The following is a 21,233-nucleotide window of genomic DNA, read 5'->3' on the forward strand; positions in this document are numbered from 1 at the left end:
CCTTTATCAGTGTAGGGACTGAGGTACACTCTGATAATCCCTAGCTACTAGTTCCACAAAGGTCCTTAAGGACTGGTATAGGTGTACTATTTGGTGTGCAGTATATAGTTGTGTAATACACGTATAAAATACTTGCACATATAGAAAGCATAGTATAGTGCATTTCCACTGTGCGGCATTGCGACTTCTGAGCGGTTCTGCAGCGATACTACAAAGAGTGACAAACGCAATCAAATAAAAAAAGTATTGTAACTGGTGTGATAGACCAGTGGCCCCCAAAAACAACAGATTGAAGCGGGGTGTTATATACCTTCTTCCACATACATACTGCACTTCTCTTGAGACTTTTGTCACAGGGTCATTTAAAAAATGACAGGCAGAGGAAGAGGCAGGCCCTTCCGCAGGGGTGGTAGGGGTAGGGCAGGAGCAACAGGCTTGAGCCAAAGTGGGAAATTGCAGAAGGTGCGTGCGATTACGTCAAAGGAAGCACCAGACTTGGTTGAGTGGCTCACTCAGCCTTACTCTTCTGCAGGGGAGGGCTGGGCTGGGGGGCAGGGATGCAATTGCCCCCTGGGCTGCTCTGATATGCTGTGGAAAAGGCTGCTGTGCCATAAGCTCAAGAGCACACATGCGCAGATCTTGAGCTGGCCGAGTCCAGTACTGTGATCCAGCGATGTCTTCATTTCAGGGCTGACAGTCTGTGTTACACAGCACAGCCCCGCCCAGCCCCTCCCTCCTCCACACCATTGGCTGGCAGAGGCAGGACCTGCTTCTTTCTCCGGGGCAGCCCGTGTGCTGTCTGTGAGGAGGATGTGTGGGCGGGAAAGTTCAATCTGAGCAGTCGGCTGGAATCCAGTGAGGCTCCTGGGAGGCTGAGACCATCCAAGTAAGTGAACTCCTCCTCCCTCCCCCACTCTGCAGCCAAAGAGTTTTTTTTTTTTCTAGCAGCCTGAGCAGTACCTTCTAGATGGTATGATGTGGGCTCACACTGGAATGCTGCGGTTTGGCTGCAGTGCTGGTGTCCTGGCAGTCTTCCTGCATGTTGTCCCTGGTCCCATAGAGGTTGCACATTTTTACTACATGTTCTGAAAGTGCACAAAACGTCCTGCATGCTGCATCTTTGGTGCAATTCCAGAAAATGCAGCAAAAATGTGCAACCTAAAAGAAGTCTGGGGGACTGTGAAAGCCGCCAGTACACTCGCACTGCAGCACACTAAAGGCTTGTATTCACTTGCAGCAGCCACTCCTCTAAAAAGTGATCCATGCTCAGGTCACTTTTCAGAGGCATTTGACAGGCAGTGAGGAGTTGATATTAAATTTCATCCCTGCCCGTTTTAACCCTCTAAATGCCAATCCCTGCAGGTAATTATACGGTTCACTTTGAACTCTACCTCATTTCCATTACTCTCTGTATGTATTAGATGTGCTCTCACCTTATTGTTTGCACATCTAATATCCAAGGGTACTTTCACACTGGGGCGGTGTGGGCAGTAGTGGTAAAGCATTGCTGGTTTTAGCAGCGCTAGCGGGGCACTTTTAAAACCCACCAGCAGCTCAAGAAAGAGTTAAAACCGCCTGTGTTGCTCATTTCAGTGGGCAGGGCACCTCTCCCAAACTGCCCCAATAATGCTGCTTGCAGGACTTTTCAGAATGTCCTACAAGCGCACCGCCCCATTGTGAGGGCACTCGGGGCTTTCACACTGGGGTGGCATGAGAGGCAGTTTACAGGCGCTATTTTTAGCACTAAAACGCCTGTAATGCGCCTTCAGTGTGAAAGGACCCTAAAAAGAGTTCTGGAAATAAGGTGGAGTTCAAAGTGAATTTCTACACCTAAGTGGAGCGCTCCTTTCAGAAGATTTGAGGATATTGTTAAACAGAGACTGGTGGATAGGGATGAGCCGAACACCCCCCGGTTCGGTTCGCACCAGAACTTGCGAACGACCCCCGCGTTCGGTACGAACGTTAGAACCCCATTGAAGTCTATGGGACTCGAACGTTCGAATTGGAAAGTGCTCATTTTAACGGCTAATATGCAAGATAGTGTCCTAAAAAGGGTTTGGCGACCTGCCTCCTGCCTCAGGGGACATGAGTCACTGCAAAAAAAAGTTTTAAAAACTACCGTTTTGGCGGGAGCACTGATTTTAATGACGATTAAAGTGAAAAAAAAAAAGTGAAATATTCCTTTAAATATGGTGCCTGCGGGGTGTCTGTAGTATGCCTGTGAAGTGCCACGTGTTTCCCGTGTTTAGAATAGTCCCTGCACAAAATGACATTAAACGGAAATAACACCATTTAAAACTGCTTGCGGTTTTAATGTTATATCTGGTTCCTGCAATATGGTTGAAAATCATTGAGAAACATGGCATGGGTAGCCCTCCCTGCCCATTACCAGCCTATTTGGGTCTTGTACGCATATTAAGGGGAACCCCGTACCCATATTAAAAAAAGGAAATGCGTGTGGCCCCCAGGCCCTATATACTCAGAACAGCAGTATACAGGCGGTGCAAACAAGACAGGGACTGTGTAGGTTTGTTGTGTTAAGTTGAATCTGTTTGTCATTTTCAACCGGTACATTTTTAAAGTGTAGCTCCAGTCAAAAAAACTATCTTTAAGCTTTTTGGAAAACATAGGGAAGGGTTATCACCCCTGTATAATTTGTTTTGTCGTCCATCTTTTTTCATCTCACTTGCTGCTGTCTCCTTGCGTTTGCAAGTAGGAGATGTTTGTAAGTTGGATGTTTGAAAGTAGGGGCCTGCCCTATATTATAGCGGTATGTACTGGGTACAGAGCACGCAGACAGCACGCACTCCTAACACTACTGACTGCAAGCTCTATTATTAACCACTTGTTAGCCCAATGTTTGCATAAAGTGAAAGATGAAGTTATGCTGAGTAAATAGATATCAAACATGTCACTCTTCAAAATTGCACATGCCCGTGGAATGGCGCCAAACGTCGCTACTTAAAAAATCCCCATAGGCGACGCTTTAAATATTTTTTTACTGGTTACATGTTTTGAGTTGCAGAGGAGGTCTAGGACTAGAATTATTGCTCTCGCTCTAACATTCTCGGCGATACCTCACATGTGTGGCACATGCGAGCACATGGGGACATGGGCGCTTTAATTTTTATTTTATTTTTTTATTGTTCATTTTACTTTATTTATTTTAGTTTGACATTTTTTTTCCCAAAAATATATTTTTGATCACTTTTATTCCTATTACAAGAAATGTAAACATCCCTTGTAATAGGATAATAGGAATATGGGGTGACAGGTCCTCTTTACAGTGAAATCTGGGGGGTCAATATGACCCCACATCTCACCTCTAGGCTGGGAAGCCTGAAATAAAAAATAAAAAAAAGATTCTGGCTTTGATCGTACTGGCGAGTTGGTAGAAGCACCGGAGGGCGGTGAGGGGTGGGGGGCGTCTATGGCTGGGTATTTCAGGGTATCACCGAGTATGGCTGGGTATCTCTGAGTATGGCTGGGTATGGCAATTTATGGCAGGGTATTACAGAGTATTGGCGGGGTATTGGCGGGGTACTACAGAGTAATAGCAGGGTACTGCACTGCAGAGTAATGGCAGGGTACTGCACTGCAGAGTAATGGCGGGGTACTGCACTGCAGAGTAATGGCGGGGTAGTGCACTGCAGAGTAATGGCGGGGTACTGCAGAGTAATGGCGGGGTACTGCACTGCAGAGTAATGGCAGGGTACTGCACTGCAGAGTAATGGCGGGGTACTGCACTGCAGAGTAATGGCGGGGTACTACAGAGTAATGGCAGGGTACTGCACTGCAGAGTAATGGCAGGGTACTGCACTGCAGAGTAATGGCGGGGTACTGCACTGCAGAGTAATGGCGGGGTACTGCAGAGTAATGGCGGGGTACTGCAGAGTAATGGCAGGGTACTGCAGAGTATGCACTGGTATTGCAGAGTATTGGCAGGGAATTGAGGGGTTAAATTCGGTGAGCAGCGATGTGGGCACTGCAGATGCAGCCCACATCGCTGCTGACACCGATCTCTTTCCCCTCCGCTGTACCGATCGGTACAGAAAGGGGAGGTAGGAACAGGCGTCATAACATGACGCCGGTTTGTTTCCAAGTGATCACTCCGTCATTTGACGGAGCAATCACGTGGTAAACGGCCGCTATGAGCGGCCGTTTACCGTGATGCGCCGGGTCCTATGGACCCGGCGGTCACGGATGCTCTCGAGTGCGCACACCTCGGGGCACGCGAGAGCAGAATTCTGGGAGGCCGTTAATTAACGGCCTCTCTGAGTTAAACAACCGCCCTGAAGCCGTTAATCGGCAATGGGCAGTTGTTAAGTGGTTAAAGCTAGATCACTAGCTATATAGGTGAGGTGAATATAGTGGTGTATACTGCAGTCAGGGCACAGACAACAACCACTACACAGCAGCAAGATAGGAAATCAGCCAAAAACGATTGGTGTGTACTGTGTTGAAGGTACACAGAACACCCACTGCTTCAGATGCAAAGTAACACACTACAGGAGGCCGCCTTAAAGGCGGCCTTATATAGTGTGGGGCGTGCACTACACAGCCTGAGCTATGATTGGCCACAGGCAGGATGCCTGTGGCCAATCATGGCTCTCCTCGCTGCCGGCGCTGCGATTGGCCAAGCATGCGGGGTCACAGTGCATGCTTGGCCAATCATCGGGCAGCAATGCACTGCGCCAACGCAGTGCATTGTGGTCCGCGCGCGCGTCACTCGAATTTTGATGCGAACGGCCAAAACGTTCGGAATTCGCCGAACGGCCAATGTTCGAGTCGAACGTACGTTCGACTCGAACACGAAGCTCATCCCTACTGGTGGACTTAGGCCACCATAGACAGATTGAAATTCTGCCTGTTCAGCAGAAATTTCAATCAATCTATGTGCAGACTGGCTGCACAGAATTCAATCTATCAACTGACAATACAACCAGTTTGTCTTTATTTCTTTTTTTTGTGATCACTGATGGCTGCTAAGCTGCCGGCAGCGATCACTGTATTCTGATGGCTTGAAAACTTTCACCTCAGAGCACACACCCACACACGGCTCTTATGGATGCTTAGTAAATCAAGTGCCAGGCTTCACTAGCATTACACCTGTGTGACTACGACCAAGTCTGGGCACAAGCTAGCACAGGCTCCTGGAAACATGGGAAGGGTGGCCAGTAAGAGGAGAGATGGGAAATGACATTACTTGCCTCATATTCTTGCCACTCCTAAACCTGCTCCACTGCAGCACCAGGCCCACAATGCCCTTAATATGGCTGGTGCCCCAGGGTGTGCACCTGCATGTGCTTTTCTCACTTGACACAGGAGGAGCCTGCACCCTGGTGAATATGGTGGTCATGCCAGGGAGAAAGCAGGACTTGCATGTTTAGCCTGCTGAACTCGCTGTGACTCTCGGCTACTCTGCTGGCTTGGCTTGCCCAGTGGTGTGGTGCTCACTCACCAGAGAAGCTCCAGACTCCACAGGTAGCACTTAGTGTGGTGGCAGTGACAGAACAGTCTTTAGTCTTCACCTTCCTGCAGTCTTATTGGTCTTTGTACTGGGTGTGGGGAAGGGGCAAGCTCTTTTTCTCAGTCTCTCTGGGGCAATCATGCAGTCTCTCTCTGGGAGACTGCTCCAAAATGATTGCCCCCACAGGGAGTGACTGCTCCACACTGCCTGCACAGAGAGTGACCGCTTCACACTGCCTGCACAGAGAGAGTGACTGCTTCACACTGCCTGCACAGAGAGAGTGACCGCTTCACACTGAATGCACAGAAAGTGACCACTTCACGCTGCCTGCACAGAGAGTGACTGCTTCACACTGCCTGCACAGAGAGTGACCGATTCACACTGCCTGCACAGAGAGTGACCGATTCACACTGCCCGCACAGACACTGCCCACACAGAGAGTGACTGCTTCACACTGCCCACACAAAGAGTGACTGCTTCACACTGCCTGCACAGAGAGAGTGACCACTTGACACTGCCTGCACAGAAAGTGACCGCTTTGCACTGCCCGCACAGAGAGTGACTGCTTCACACTGCCTGCACAGAGAGTGACCGCTTCACACTGCCTGCACAGAGAGAGTAACTGCTTCACACTGCCCACACAGAGAGTGACCGCTTCACACTGCCCGCACAGAGAGTGACCGCTTCACACTGCCCGCACAGAGAGTGACCGCTTCACACTGCCTGCACAGAGAGTGACCGCTTCACACTGCCTGCACAGAGAGTGACTGCTTCACACTGCCTACACAGAGAGTGACTGCTTCACACTGCCTGCACAGAGAGCGACTGCTTCACACTGCTTGCACACAGAGAGTGACTGCTTCACACTGCCTGCACACAGAGAGTGACTGCTTCACACTGCCTGCACAGAGAGAGTGACTGCTTTACACTGCCTACACAGAAAGTGACCGCTTTACACTGCCCGCATAGAGTGACTGCTTCATACTGCCTGCACACAGAAAGTGACTGCTTCATACTGCCTACAAAGAGAGTGACCGCTTCACACTGCCCACACAGAAAGTGACCGCTTCACACTGCCCACACAGAATGAGACCGCTTCACACTGCCTGCACAGAGAGTGACCGCTTCACACTGCCTGCACAGAGAGAGTGACCGCTTCACACTGCCTGCACAGAGAGAGTGACCGCTTCACACTGCCTGCACAGAGAGAGTGACCGCTTCACACTGCCTGCACAGGGAGTGACCACTTCACACTGCCTGCACAGAGAGTGACCGGCAGTGTCAAGCAGTCTCTCTCTCTCTGGGGCAATGTGGAGCAGTCTCCCTCCCTCTCTGTACGGGAAATGTGGTGTAGATGGATGGTCAGCTGATTCTGGGGTTCAATGGGCCACTTGACTGGACTTGCCCTCCAGGCCTAAGGCTGCCAGCCCTCCCCTGCTCTTCTGCACCCTCCTCATCCTCTCGATCTGCACCCTCTTCTTCACTCTCTCCTATGTGCACCCCCAAAGACACTACCACCAACACCACCACCACCGCATACCTTCCGCTTGAGTCACAGGAATTATTTTCCGATCCATATTAAGACATTTCTGATGCGCAGCCACTCTTGGCATTGGATCAGGAAGAGGAGGTAGCAACAACCGCCACTCAGCAGTCTGACGACAGTACCCAGATCAGCCCAAGGAGGAGGATGATCCCCGGTGTTGCTGCCTACACCGAGATCTCTAATTATAGTGGTGGGGAAGGTGACGTCGATGATGACGTGTCTAGTGAGGTCACGTGGGTGCCCACAAGAGAGGAAGAGAAGGGGAGTTCAGAGGGAGATATGGACAGGAGGGACAAAGCAGACTGCTAATGTATCAGGAGAGAGGCATCGACCATGTACGGTCACATCTGGCGCTCCCAGGGCGCCGGCACATGGCTCCGCAGTGTAGGCTTTTTTTAACGTGTCCGCTGCTGACAATAGTGTTGCCATCTGCAATCTTTGCAGTCAACCCATAAGTCGCGGTAAGCCCAACACTCACCTAGGGACGACCGCCTTAAGAAGGCACATGAGCTGCCATCACCGAGCCCAGTGGGAGCAACGGAACACACAAAGCCACACTCCAGGCTCTCACCGTCCAGCCTCGTCTTCTACTTCTCCTTCTCCTCTCTCCTCACAATTGTCCTCCACTCCACCTTCCATCACGCCAAGCTCATGTTTTTCTGCAAAAAGGCAGGCTTCCGTGGGCCAAATGTTCGAGCGTAAAAAAATTATGACGCCGGATAACCCTCTTGCCCAACGGTTGACGGCTGACTTTTCAGAACTGATAGCCCGCCAACTACTGCCATATAAACTGGTGGACTCGGAGGCCTTTCGAAAATTTGTGGCCATTGGAACACCACAATGGAAGGTCCCAGGAAGGAAGTATTTCTCACAGAAGGGCATCCCAGAGCTATATGGCCATGTTCAGCGGCAAGTGAATGTATCTCTGGCACACAGTGTTGGTGCCAAGATACATCTGACCACAGACACGTGGTCTAGCAAACATGGGCAGGGAAGGTATATCACTTTTACTGCCCACTGGGTGAACCTTCTGACGGCCGTCAAGCATGTAACCCGTGGCACCCGTGTAGATTTGGTTTTACCGCCACGGATTGCATGCAGGCCTGGCTCTTCTTCTCCTCCTCCTCCTACTCCATCCTCCTCCCTCTCCTCCTCGGCTGACTCCTCCTTTTCCGCTGCTAGCGTCCCTTCCGCTGCGCCGCCCAAGCTCCCTAGAACCTATTCGACATGCCAGGTGAGATGTTGCCATGCTGTGCTGCGTCTGTTGTGCCTGGAAGCCAAGAGCCACACTGGCCCGGCACTCCTTTCAGCTTTGCGTTCACAGGCAGATCAGTGGCTAACACCGCTCAATTTGACAGTTGGTAAAGTGCTGTGTGACAACGGTGCCAATCTGCTTAGCGCATTGAAACAGGGCAAAATTACGCATGTGCCATGCATGGCACACGTCTTAAACTTGGTCGTGCAGGGATTCGTTGTCAAATACCCTGGGGTCCAGGACATCTTGCGGCAGGCAAGGAAAATCTCGGCCCATTTCAGAAGATCTTACACGGCCATGGCTCGCCTTGCTGACATTCAGCGGCGACACAATCTGCCGGTCAGACGTCTTATTTGCGATTGCCCGGCGCGATGGAACTCAACCTTCTATATGCTTGATAGGCTGCTCCAGCAGAAACGTGCAGTTAACGTCTACCTGTATGAACTCTGCGGCAGAACAGGTTCTGGGGAGCTGGGTTTTTTTTCACCGCGCCAGTGGCTGCTCATGTGCGACGCATGCAGACTTCTGCGGCCATTTGAGGAGATCACCAAACTGGTCAGTCGCAGCCATGGCGCCATCAGTGACATGGTACCTTATGCCTTCTTTATGGAGTGTGCATTGCGTCGTGTCATTGATCAAGCTGTGGAAGAGCAGGAGCGGGAAGATGAGGAAGTCGCAATGCTGGATGAATTCCCAGGGGGGGCTACTCTATCTGAGACAAGTCAACAACAGGAGTCTGAAGAGGAGTCAGAGGAGGATGGTGCCGGGGCGGATGAGGAAGAGCAAGAAGAGCAAGAAGAGCATGCTTTAAACCTTTCTGGGATCCCTGTTGTTGTGCGTGGATGGGGAGAGGAGAATGAAGAGGACCACATTATCCTGGATGATGAGCAGGAGCCAGGCCACCACACCGCTTCCAGTTTAGTGCAAATGGGGGCCTTCATGCTCCAGTGTTTTAACAGGACCCCCATATAAAAAGCATAACGGTCAAGGACCAGTACTGGGTGGCAACATACTTAGACCCCCGGTACAAACACAAAATGGCAGAAATGTTACCGCCGTCACAGAGGGCTGTCAGAATGGAGCACTTCCAGGCCTTGCTTTGAGAAATGCTGCATTCTGCTTTTGCGTGCGCTGGCAGAGGAGCAATTTCCACTCCCAGAGAAGGAGTTGCGGGTACCAATCCAACAGCGCCTGCAAGAAGAGGCCGGTTTGAAGATGTGTTGGTGACTTCTGATATGAGGTCATTCTTTCAGCCGACCCATCGACAGGTGTCATCCGGATCCAGCATCAGGGAACGCCTAGACCGACAGGTGTCCGACTACATCGGGTTAATGGCAGATGTGGACACTCTGAGGAGTGATGAACCCCTGGACTACAGGGTGGGCAGGCTTGACCTCTGGCCAGAGCTTGCCCAATTTGCAATCGAACTGTTGGCTTGCCCCTCGTCCAGTGTCCTGTCCGAAAGGACGTTCAGCGCAGCAGGGGGATCATGACCGATAAGCGTACTCGCCTAGCTCACGACAGTGTTAACTACCTCACATTTATAAAAATGAATGAGGCATGGATCTCGGAGGAATTCAACACATGTGACCAGTAGACCATGTATATCTCTATAAACAATTTTTTTAATCGAGCACACAGACCTTCTTTCTACATTTGGCTCACTTCCTTCTACAAAAAAAGCACACCGTACTATATGCCCGTACCCTCCTGTTTGAAGAGGTTGAGCGGTGTCATATTTTTGGGGCCCAGCAGCAAGTTGCTGGTATCAGTGCTGCTGTTAGTGCTCTCTATCACGGTGCACTCTATCATGGTGCTGGTGTCAGTGCTCTCTATCACGGTGCTGGTGTCAGGGCACTCTATCACGGTGCTGGTGTCAGTGCACTTTATCACGTGGGGGTGTCAGTGCACTCTATCACGGTGCTGGTGTCAGTGCTCTATATCACGGTGCTGGTGTCAGTGCTTTATATCACGGTGCTGATGTCAGTTCTCTCTATCATGGTGCTGGTGTCAGTGCACTCTATCATGGTGCTGATGTCAGTTCTCTCTATCACGGTGCTGGTGTCAGTGCACTCTATCACGGTGCAGGTGTCAGTGCTCTATATCACAGTGCTGGTGTCAGTGTTTTATGTCATGGTGCTGATGTCAGTGCTCTCTATCACGGTGCTGATGTCAGTGCTCTCTATCACGGTCCTGGTGTCAGATCACTCTATCATGGTGCTGGTGTCAGTGCTCTATATCATGGTGCTGGTGATCATCTCCTGCACCCTCTTCTTAGCCTACCCTGACCTTCCCTCTCCTCCATTGCCTTCATGCGCTTCTGAGCCCTGAATTGTCAGAATTTCACATATAAAAAAAGAATGCTTGTAGTTGTCGATCCCAGATTCACTTCATGTGTGCACAGCTAGTAATTATTTTGTGGCTGGAAATATGACCTGTAGGTTTGTAAAGTTCGCCTGCCATTGAAGTCAATGGGGCCCGGCGCGAACTTTGTGGTTCGTGAACTTTCGGCCGCGTTCGTGTTTTGCGTTCGCGAAACGTCCCGTCAGAAGTTCTTCCATCACTATTCCCTGCAGCTGCAAGAATTTTAGAAGCCTGATGTTGACATCACAAGCAGTAATAAAAGTTATATCTTGCTGTATAAAAAAGGAAAGGGGGGGAAAAAAACTGAGACATGATCTAGATGCAAGAGAGGTTTTAGAATAAATTTTGACCATGGCTATACAAATTCTTTAGAAAATAGATAATTTGGTATTCATAGAGTGCATTCATGTCTAACGATGTCTACACACGCGGGGACTGTTCGCTCAACTTTGTCCGTCAAACAGTTTCAGCGAACAGTCCGCTCAAAATTAGCATGGACGGACTTGCCCACACACGACGAACGAACAGTTTGCTGAAACCGTGCGCGATGACGTGAGCGGCACGTACGACGGGACGGAAAATACGACGTCCTATACACTGCATTACAACTTTCGGCGTGTAAATCCTTTCTGAGCATGCGCGGAACTTAGTTTGACGAACAAGCCTACACACGAGGGGACTGTTCGCTGAAACCAAGTTTCAGCGGACAGTTTTTCGGAATTTCCGAAAAACTTTGTTCAGCAGACTGTTCGCTGAAACTGTCCGCTGAAAGCCCACACACGGGCGGACTGTCCGCCGAAACACTGTTCAGCGGACAAAGTTGGGCGAACAGTCCCCGCGTGTGTACGCGGCCTAAGAATAACTGTTTAAAGACTGGGTATGTAAAATACCTTTCTCAGAAAAGACAGGAGAAATTACAATTGCTTTTCCGATTTGTAATTCTTCTTTGTTTTTGTTTGATCCTTATCAGTTAACAACTGCTTTTGACCTTTTGACCAATGTAATACGACATGGAGTGAAGAAGATGAAGACATGCATTCTAATAGATATAAAAATATTGTTAACTGTTTGCATATGATAAACTGTAGCAATAGAATGAAAACAACAAGAAATGTAGCAAAATATTAATTTAGTACGCAGAAAAATTCAGAAAAATAAATTAAAATGAAGGGTTTACAAAGTGCAATATGAGGTTCAAGTGGTTAGCACTTTTTGCTCTGCAGCGCTTGAGTCTTGGGTTCTATTCCCACCACTATATGAATGTAGTTTATACATTTATAGCTTGTTTGTCTGGTTGTCTGGCAAGTTTGTAGGTTACATGGCTTGCCCCCAAAATTGAGTTTACGTTATGTGAGTGTGTGTATGACTGTATAAAGACATTAAATAGTAAGCAACTATTAGGATCGGATGCTAATGTGAAGGACTAATGTGAATGTTCCTTCTAAAATCCTGCAGAAAATGCTTCAGTGACATTGAATAGTGTGAAAAAAAGGATTTCATAAAAATAAAAAGAGCAAACGAAGTCATATGTTCCCATAGCCTGTAATGTATTTTGAAAAAAAAAATCTTTTTTGTAGCAACAGTTTTTTATTTTTATTTTGTCATTCTTTTAATACCAAACCCGGTCCTAGCGGCCGCGAAAAGGTTAAAACCGCCGGCAATATGCCGCAACAGCGGCGTTTTGCCGGCGGTATTACAGCGCTGCCCCATTGATTTCAATGAGGAGCAGCGGTAGAGGAGCGGTAAACACACCGCTCCTTCACCGCTCCAAAGAAGCTGCTGGCAGGACTTTTTTCTGACGTCCTGCCAGCGCACCGCTGTACTGTGAAAGCCCTCGGGGCTTTCACACTACACACAATGGTGCAGCTTCTTTAGGGCGGCTTGCAGGCGCTATTTCTAACGCTATAGCACCGCCAAAACGCCCTGGTATGAAAAGGGGTGTTAAAGTTTGGCAGTTTTATATTTAAAACCAATTCAGCTTCACTTTAATTTTGCGTACCAATTTTAAACATCTGGGTAATTTAGATACCTTTGGGGTCTTACACAATGATGCTTCTTCTAGATTAGCTTTAGTGCTTTCCTTGCTGTTACACAGGAATCACTAAAATATAAATATGTTTAACAGATTAAATCTAAAAAGCAAATAACTTAGAAATTTTAAGTGTACGTATAACCAGAAACACTTTTTCGTTTTTTTTTTAGAGTTGGAAAAAATTAGAACTCCTATCAATTTTTTATTGCTGTCGGTGTCCCCGCTAGCTAGATTTTCTCTATTTGTCTTGGTGACCATTGTTATCAAGATAATGATAAAGTAATGGGAAATCCACAAATTTACAGTTGTCATCAGAGCATGAGTGGAGGAGAAATCTTTCACTTGGACACCTGATACTATGACAGCTGTTTAGAGGGAAATCCCTTCTATTACCTTTCACTAGGGATGAGCTTCGTGTTCGAGTCGAACAAACGTTCGACTCGAACATCGGCTGTTCGCCCGTTCGGCGAATTCCGAACGTTATTGGCCGTTCGCGCCAAATTCGTGTGGCGCTCACGGCCCACAATGCACTGCATCATCGCAGTGCATTGCTGGCTCATGATTGGCCAAGCATGCACTGTGACCCCGCATGCTTGGCCAATCACAGCGCCAGCAGCGAGGAGAGCCATGATTGGCCACAGGCAGGATGCCTGTGGCCAATCATAGCTCAGGCTGTGTAGTACACGCCCCACACTATATAAGGCCGCCAGCGCGGTGGCCTTGTGTAGTGTGTTGGCGTCTGAAGCAGTTAGTGGGTGTTCTGTGTACCTTCAACACAGTATACACCGATCGTTATCGGCCGATTTTCGATCTTGCTCTTCTGTAGTGGTTGTTGTCTGCGTGCCCTGACCGCAGTATACACCGCTATATTCACCTCACCTATATAGCTAGTGATCTATATTTTATAATAGAGCTTTCAGTCAGTAGTGTTAGGAGCTTGTGCGTGCTGTCTGCGTGCTCTGTACCCAGTACACACTGCTATATCCACCTACATAGCTCTTCTCTATTTGAGCCCACTTGCCATCTGCAGGAGTTATTGGAAGTTGTGTGTGCCTCCAGCACAGCACAGTATACATCGGTATATACCCCTTTATCTCTGGTGTTCTATAATAAAGGCATCTGCAGGAGTTAGTGGGTGTTTTGTGCCTCCAGCACAATATACACCTGTATCTACCCTTTATTGCTGTTCTCTAATAGAGCCAACTGCAGGCCTTAGTGGGTGTTGTGTGACTCCATTACAGTATACCCCTTTATCTCTGGTGTTCTATAATAAAGGCATCTGCAGGAGTTAGTGGGTGTTGTGTGCCTCCAGCAGAATATACACTACCCAACTGCTGTTTTACCCAACTCCCTTCAGGCCATTACCATGTCTGGAAGGCCAGCAAGGAGAGGCAGACAGGCGCGAGCCGATAAAAAAGGGCAAGCAGGTGTCTAGAGACAACAGTGCTGGTCGTGGACGCGGTGCATTGTCATCAGCACGTGGCCATGGGACACGCTTGTCCTTCTTTTCGGCAGCTGGACATGTTGAATCGCAACATGCCAACGACTTGGTAGAGTGGATGGCCAAGCCCTCTTCATCCTCCTCATCCTCTCTCACCCAGTCTCAGGGTACTAGCAAAGCAGCTGCCAACGCATCGTCTTCCCTCCTCTCAATGTCATCATCAGTGACTCCTTCCCTAGACCCACTACGTCCTCCTGAGGAGTCTCCTGAACTCTTTGAGCACAGTGTTGGGTACATGCTCCAGGAGGATGCCCAGTGTTTTGTAGTCTCTGATGATGACACTCAGCTAGAGGAAGGCAGTAGCGTGAATGCAGAGAGAGGGGATGCTCAAGAAGGACAACAATCTGGCAGTCATGTTCCACAAGCTGCAGCATATTGCCAGGTTTGCTACAGCGATGAAGAGGGAGGGAATGATCAGGGCACTGACTCCATGTGGGTCCCTGGTAGGAGAGAGGAGGAAGAGGAGGAGGAGGAGGAGGCACATGTCCAACGAGGCAGGATGCCCTCCGGGGGCCAGCTTAGGGGCAGCACACCGACTGAATCACACAGCAGAGCTCCGCCTGTGCAGGGCGCTGCCTCTGCGTGTTATTCTAAAAGTTCTTTGGTGTGGGCCTTTTTTGAGACAAGTGCATCAGATCGCACCGCTGCTATTTGCAACATATGTCTCAAGCCTATCTCGCGTGGCCAAAACATCAGCCGCTTGGGCACCACATGCTTGACCAGACATATGTTGACCTGCCATGCAGCTTGTTGGCAAGCGTACCTCAAAGACCCACACCAAAGAACAAAGCGGACCTCTCCTTGCTCCTCATCAGCTGGCATCTCCAACCCCACTAGACCTTCAGTCCTCTGAAACCTGCTCTGAGAGGAATGAAGGTGTAGAATTAGGTGTGTCACAGCCAAGTGCTCCCGGGCACTCTGCTAGCAGTACACCCACGTCCGATTATAGCAGGCAAATGTCCCTGCCCCAGCTGCTGGACCGGCGAAAGAAGTTCACTCCCAGCCATCCACATGCCCAGCGGTTGAATGCTAGCTTGCCTAAATTGCTAGCACTTCAACTGCTGCCTTTTCAGTTGGTAGACTCGGCCCCCTTGAGTTTGTACAATGTGCGGTTCCTCAGTGGCAGGTCCCCAAACGCCACTTTTTCTCACGGAAGGCGATTCCGGCTCTCTACCGGCATGTGGAAGGCAAAGTCCTTGCCTCGCTGGACAGTCAGCGGTAATATGCACCTTACCGCTGACTCATGGTCCAGCAGGCATGGACAGGGACGTTACCTGTCTTTCACGGCCCATTGGGTCACTCTTCTGGCAGCTGGGAAGGATGCAGGACAAGGTGCAGTAGTGTTGGAGGTTGTTCCGCCACCACGCCTCCAAAATGCTACTATTGGTTGTGACACACCTCTCTCCTCCACCCCTCCTCTTCTTCTTCCTCCATGGCCTCTTCCAGTGCTCTGTCCTCAGAACCAGCGGTGCTCCGTAGGCGTTCCAGGGGCTACGCAAGTACGCAGGCAAAACGATGTCATGCCGTGCTTGCGCTGGTTTGTTTGGGGGACAGGAGCCACACTGGGGCGGATGTTTTGTCAGCTCTGCAGGGGCAGGCCGAGAGGTGGTTGACGCCACGCCAGCTTAAGCCAGGAATGGTGGTTTGTGTCAATGGCACCAACCTCCTCTCCGCCCTCCGACAGGGACAACTGACCCATGTGCCCTGTGTAGCTCACGTCCTTAACCTGGTGGTGCAGCGGTTCTTGGGCAGGTACCCGGGCTTACAGGATGTCCTGAAGCAGGCCAGGAAAGTCTGTGTGCATTTCCGCCGATCATTTAATGCCTGTGCTCAGCTGGCTGAGCTCCAAAAGGAGTTGAACCTGCCCAAGAACCGCCTTATATGTGACATGCCCACCAGGTGGAACTCAACGTTGGCCATGCTGCAGCGGCTGCACACGCAGCAGAGGGCCATCAATGAGTACCTGTGCGACTACGGCACCAGGACAGGGTCAAGGGAGCTCGGTTTTTTCTCACCACGCCAGTGGGGCATGATCAGGGATGCATGCACTGTCCTGTCACCGTTTGAGGAGGCCACAAGGATGGTGAGCAGTGACAGTGCATGCATCAGTGACACTGTACCTCTTGTCCACCTCTTGGAGCATACGCTGCGTGGAATAATGGACAGGACACTTGAGGCAGAACAGAGGCAGGAAGAGGAGGACTTCCTTGCCTCTCAAGGCCCCCTTTATCCAGACAGTGTTCCTGCTGTGCCACCCATCACACAGGAAGAGGATGAGGAGGAGGAAGAGGAGGAGGAGGAGGATGATTGTGTCAGCATGGAGGTGGAGGCTGGCACTCAGCATCAGCAGCAGCAGTCTTGTAGGGATGATTTACAGTCCCAAGAAACACATGGACTTGTACGTGGCTGGGAGGAGGTAGCTGCGGATCATGTTGCCCTTAGTGACCCAGAGGACTCCGGACTGAATGCCTCAGCTAACCTACGCTGCATGGCCTCCCTGATCCTGCAAAGCCTGCGGAAGGATCCTCGTATTCTTCGGATCAAGGAGAGGGACCATTACTGGCTGGCCACTCTCCTTGATCCACGGTACAAGGGTAAGGTTGCCGACCTTATCTTGCCATCGCAGAGGGAGCAGAGGATGAGACATCTCCGGGAGGCCTTGCAGAAAGGTCTGTGCAACGCGTTCCCAGAGACTGGGAGGTTACAAACTGCTGGTCCTGGACAACGTGTTGCTGAGGCATCGGTCAGAAGGAGCGGTGGAGAAGGTGGCCGTCTGACTGATGCTTTCAGACAATTTTTTAGTCCGCAGCCCCAAGGTATGATCGGTTCCAGCAACCATCGCCAGCGTCTGATTTACATGGTGCAGGAATACCTAGGGGCAAGGTCAGACTTGGACACCTTTCCCACCGAAAATCCTCTGGCTTACTGGGTCTTGAGGATGGATCACTGGCCAGAGCTTGCACAGTATGCAATTGAGCTACTGGCCTGTCCTGCATCCAGTGTTCTTTCGGAACGCACCTTCAGTGCTGCTGGTGGCTTTGTTACCGATCACAGGGTGCGCCTGTCCACTGAATCAGTTGATCGACTGACCTTCATCAAGATGAATCAGTCTTGGATCACCCACAGCTACCAAGCACCTGAAGCTGATGTAACCGAATAATTTTTTTTGAAATATCACATCCCTTCAAGACTGCCTATGCTGATGCTGAGTGACTGTCCTGTTATGTTGATTGTCTATCCTCTTCCTCCTCCGCTGATATGTTGGAAGAACATTTCTGGTTCTGGGTGATGCCATCAGCCCAATTTTTCTGCCCCTGTTTAACAGGGGCGTTTAATTACAATTTTTGATGCAATGCTTTGCAGCAGGGCTAATTCCTGCAATAAAACTAGAGTATATGGGAGAGGTTGCAGTGTGGTGGCACCAGCACCAGTGCCTAAGGCCCAATTTTTCTACCCCTGTTTAACAGGGGCGTTTAATTACAATTTTTGATGCAATGCTTTGCAGCAGGGCTAATTCCTGCAATAAAACTAGAGTATATGGGAGAGGTTGCAGTGTCGTGGCACCAGCACCAGTGCCTAAGGCCCAATTTTTCTGCCCCTCTTTAACAGGGACATGTAATTACAATTCTTGATATAATATTTCACAGGAGGGCCCGTTCCTGTGCCCACCCAGAATAACTGTGAGGACTTATAGTGTTGTGGCACCAGCACCACAACCACCAAAGGTCAATTTTTCTACCACTGTTCAACAATGGCATGTAATTACAATTCTTGATATAATCGTTCACAGCAGGGCGCTCCAGCGCCCACCAAGAGTCACTTTCAGGGCTTACAATGTTGTGGCAAAACCAACACCTTGTTCCGCCATTTATGCAGAGCATATAGGGCAGGCCCCTACTTTCAAACATCCAACTTACAAACATCTCCTACTTGCAAACGGAAGGAGACAACAGCAAGTGAGATGAAAAAAGATGGACGACAAAACAAATTATACAGGGGTGATAACCCTTCCCTATGTTTTCCAAAAAGCTTAAAAATAGTTTTTTTGACTGGAGCTACACTTTAAAAATTTACCAGTTGAAAATTACAAACAGATTCAACTTAACACAACAAACCTACACAGTCCCTGTCTTGTTTGCACCGCCTGTATACTGCTGTCCTGAGTATATAGGGCCTGGGGGCCACACGCATTTCCTTTTTTTAATATGGGTACGGGGTTCCTCTTAATATGCGTACAAGACCCAAAGGGGCTGGTAATGGGCAGGGAGGGCTACCCATGCCATTTTTCTCAATGATTTTCAACCATATTGCAGGAACCAGATATAAAATTAAAACCGCAAGCAGTTTTAAATGATGTTATTTCCGTTTAATGTCATTTTGTGCAGGGACTGTTCTAAACACGGGAAACACGTGGCACTTCACAGGCATACTACAGACACCCCCCAGGCACCATATTTAAAGGAATATTTCACTTTTTTTTTCACTTTAATCGTCATTAAAATCAGTGCTCCCGCCAAAACGGCCATTTTTAAAAACATTTTAGGCATTGACCCATGTCCCCTGGGGCAGGAGCCAGGTCCCCAAACCCTTTTTAGGACAGTATCTTGCATATTAGCCGTTAAAATTAGCACTTTTAATTTCGAACGTTCGAGTCCCATAGACTTCAATGGGGTTCTAAAGTTCGTACGAATTTGGGGTCCGTTCGAAAGTTCTGGTGCGAACCGAACCGGGGGATGTTCGGCTCATCCCTACCTTTCACTTACTGTCCTTTATGTCACATTCATATGAGCGTACCAATCTGAATGCTCTCTCCAGCCACCTGTTGAAATCAATGATGGGCTGCTGGCTACATGAACCTCCATATGCATCCCAGAATGCACATCTGTGGGGGTCCAATGCACAGATCAGAATGCAGTCTGTGTGTATCCTGACCCCTGCATTAGGCCTGCATGGATGTGTTAGACATGCATGTGGAAGACTGTGTGCAGCCAGCAGCCGGTTAAGGATTTCAACAGGCTGCCAGTGCCTACGTGCCGCTGCATGAAACACCTGTTAATCCCATACTGCTGAAGGTGGTGCTTTGCAATTAGTACACTGGTGTGACGGAGGCCTAAGGCCTGGTTCACACCTATGCATTTTTAGTGCTTTTTGCATTTGACAGATTTGCACTACAGTCCATTTAACATGATTTCCTATAGAACACGTTCTTAAGTGCAAAATGCAAAAAGCCCTAAAAATGCATAGGTGTGAATCCAGCCTTAGCCTGTGTTCGCACTTTTGTGATCCCAGACATCATATGTGATTCACACCACATTCTGTGCACATCACATGCAATATCTGTGCAATGCAAATTCAGCCATACATTCTCACCAAAATGGTGCAGGACCCTTTTTTTGGTCCCCACTGGAATGGAATCACATGGATGTTCAGACCCAATAGGATCCAATTCTATCCGATTTCATAGTTCGCACTACGTTCTGCAAAACTATTTGGGGGTTGTCATTAACTTTACATTGCTACTGGCAGTGGTTCGCAGGGAGCCGTGTGAACTGTCTGCGATGTCAAATGCGATGCGGGAACCCACACAGGAATCACGCTGGTTCCCACATTATTATATTATTATTATTATTATTATACACTATTTATATAGCGCCAATGGTTTACGAAGCGCTTTACAATGTATAGGTGGGGACAACAGAATTACAGTACAGTACAATACAAAAGGTACAGGAGGGCCCTGCTCATAGAGCTTACGTTCTAAAGGGAGGGGTGGTGGTACAAAAGGTAATAGCTGCAGAGATTGATTTGATGTGGGGGTGGCTCGGGGACAGTTGTTCGGTGGGTGAGGGATAGGCTTCCCTGAATAAAATGAGTTTTCAGGGATCTCCTAAAGGTTGACAGGGTAGGGGCTGATCGGACAGACTGGGGCAGGGAGTTCCAGAGAATGGGAGAGGCTCTGGAGAAGTCTTGAAGGGGAGCGTGGGGGGTGGTAACAAGGGAGCTAGAGAGCAGGAGGTCCTGGGAGGAGCATAGGGGACGATTTGGGCAATATCTGCAGATGAGGTTGGTGATGTAGATGGGGGCGATGTTGTGGATTGCTTTGTAGGTTATGGTTATCATTTTGAATTTTACACGGTGGGGTAGGGGAAGCCAGTGAAGGGATTGGCAGAGGGGATGGCAGTCACGGATCGATTAGTGAGGTGTATTAGTCTAGCAGCAGCATTCATAATAGACTGAAGGGGGGGGGGGTGTAGCCTGCTTAAGGATACGCCATTAAGGAGAGAGTTGCAGTAGTCAAGGCGGGAAATAATCAAGAAGTGAATGAGTTGCTTTGTGGTGTCATTAGTCAGGAATTGTCGAATTCTGGAGATATTGTGTGAACGGGGACTCAAGGACAGGAAGGACAGGAAGTGAAATTAAATCTCTTGGACACAGACTGCAAAAAAATAATCTGATAGGGGATTTAAACTCCTTCCCTACGCTATACAAAACAAAAATAAAAGTTTGGGCTATACATAGATGTGACTCTGCTTGTCTGGTATTATTTTATTACCTATTTGTAGTCAGAAATAAAATCTATATATGAATGCATAAAAATAAAATCTATAAAATCTATATATGAATGCATAAAAATAAAATCTATAAAATCTATATATGAATGCAAAAATAATTTGATTCTGAAGGAAGATTTGCTTACTAATGCCGAGTACACACGACTGGACTTTCCGGCAGAAAAGGTCAGACGGAATCATTCCGTCGGATATTACGATCGTGTGTGGGATTCATCTAACTTTTTTCTTTAAAAATTCAGACGGACCTAGAAATAGAACATGTTTCAAATCTGTCCAATGGAATCAATTTCTATTGAGAAAATCGTTCGTCTGTATGCTGGTCTGACGGACCAAATACGACACAAGGGCAGCTATTGGCTACTGGCTATTGAACTTCCTTTTCTAGTCCCGTCGTACGTCATCACGTTCAAAACGAACAGACTTTGGTAAGATCGTGTGTGGGCAAGTCCGTTCGTTCAGAAGTCCGTCGTAACCCCCGTGGAAAGTCCATCAG

Source organism: Lithobates pipiens, unplaced genomic scaffold (genome assembly GCF_037356315.1).
Source record: "Lithobates pipiens isolate NorthernLeopardFrog02 unplaced genomic scaffold, aLitPip1_a1.2 Scaffold_8, whole genome shotgun sequence".
Taxonomy (NCBI): domain Eukaryota; kingdom Metazoa; phylum Chordata; class Amphibia; order Anura; family Ranidae; genus Lithobates; species Lithobates pipiens.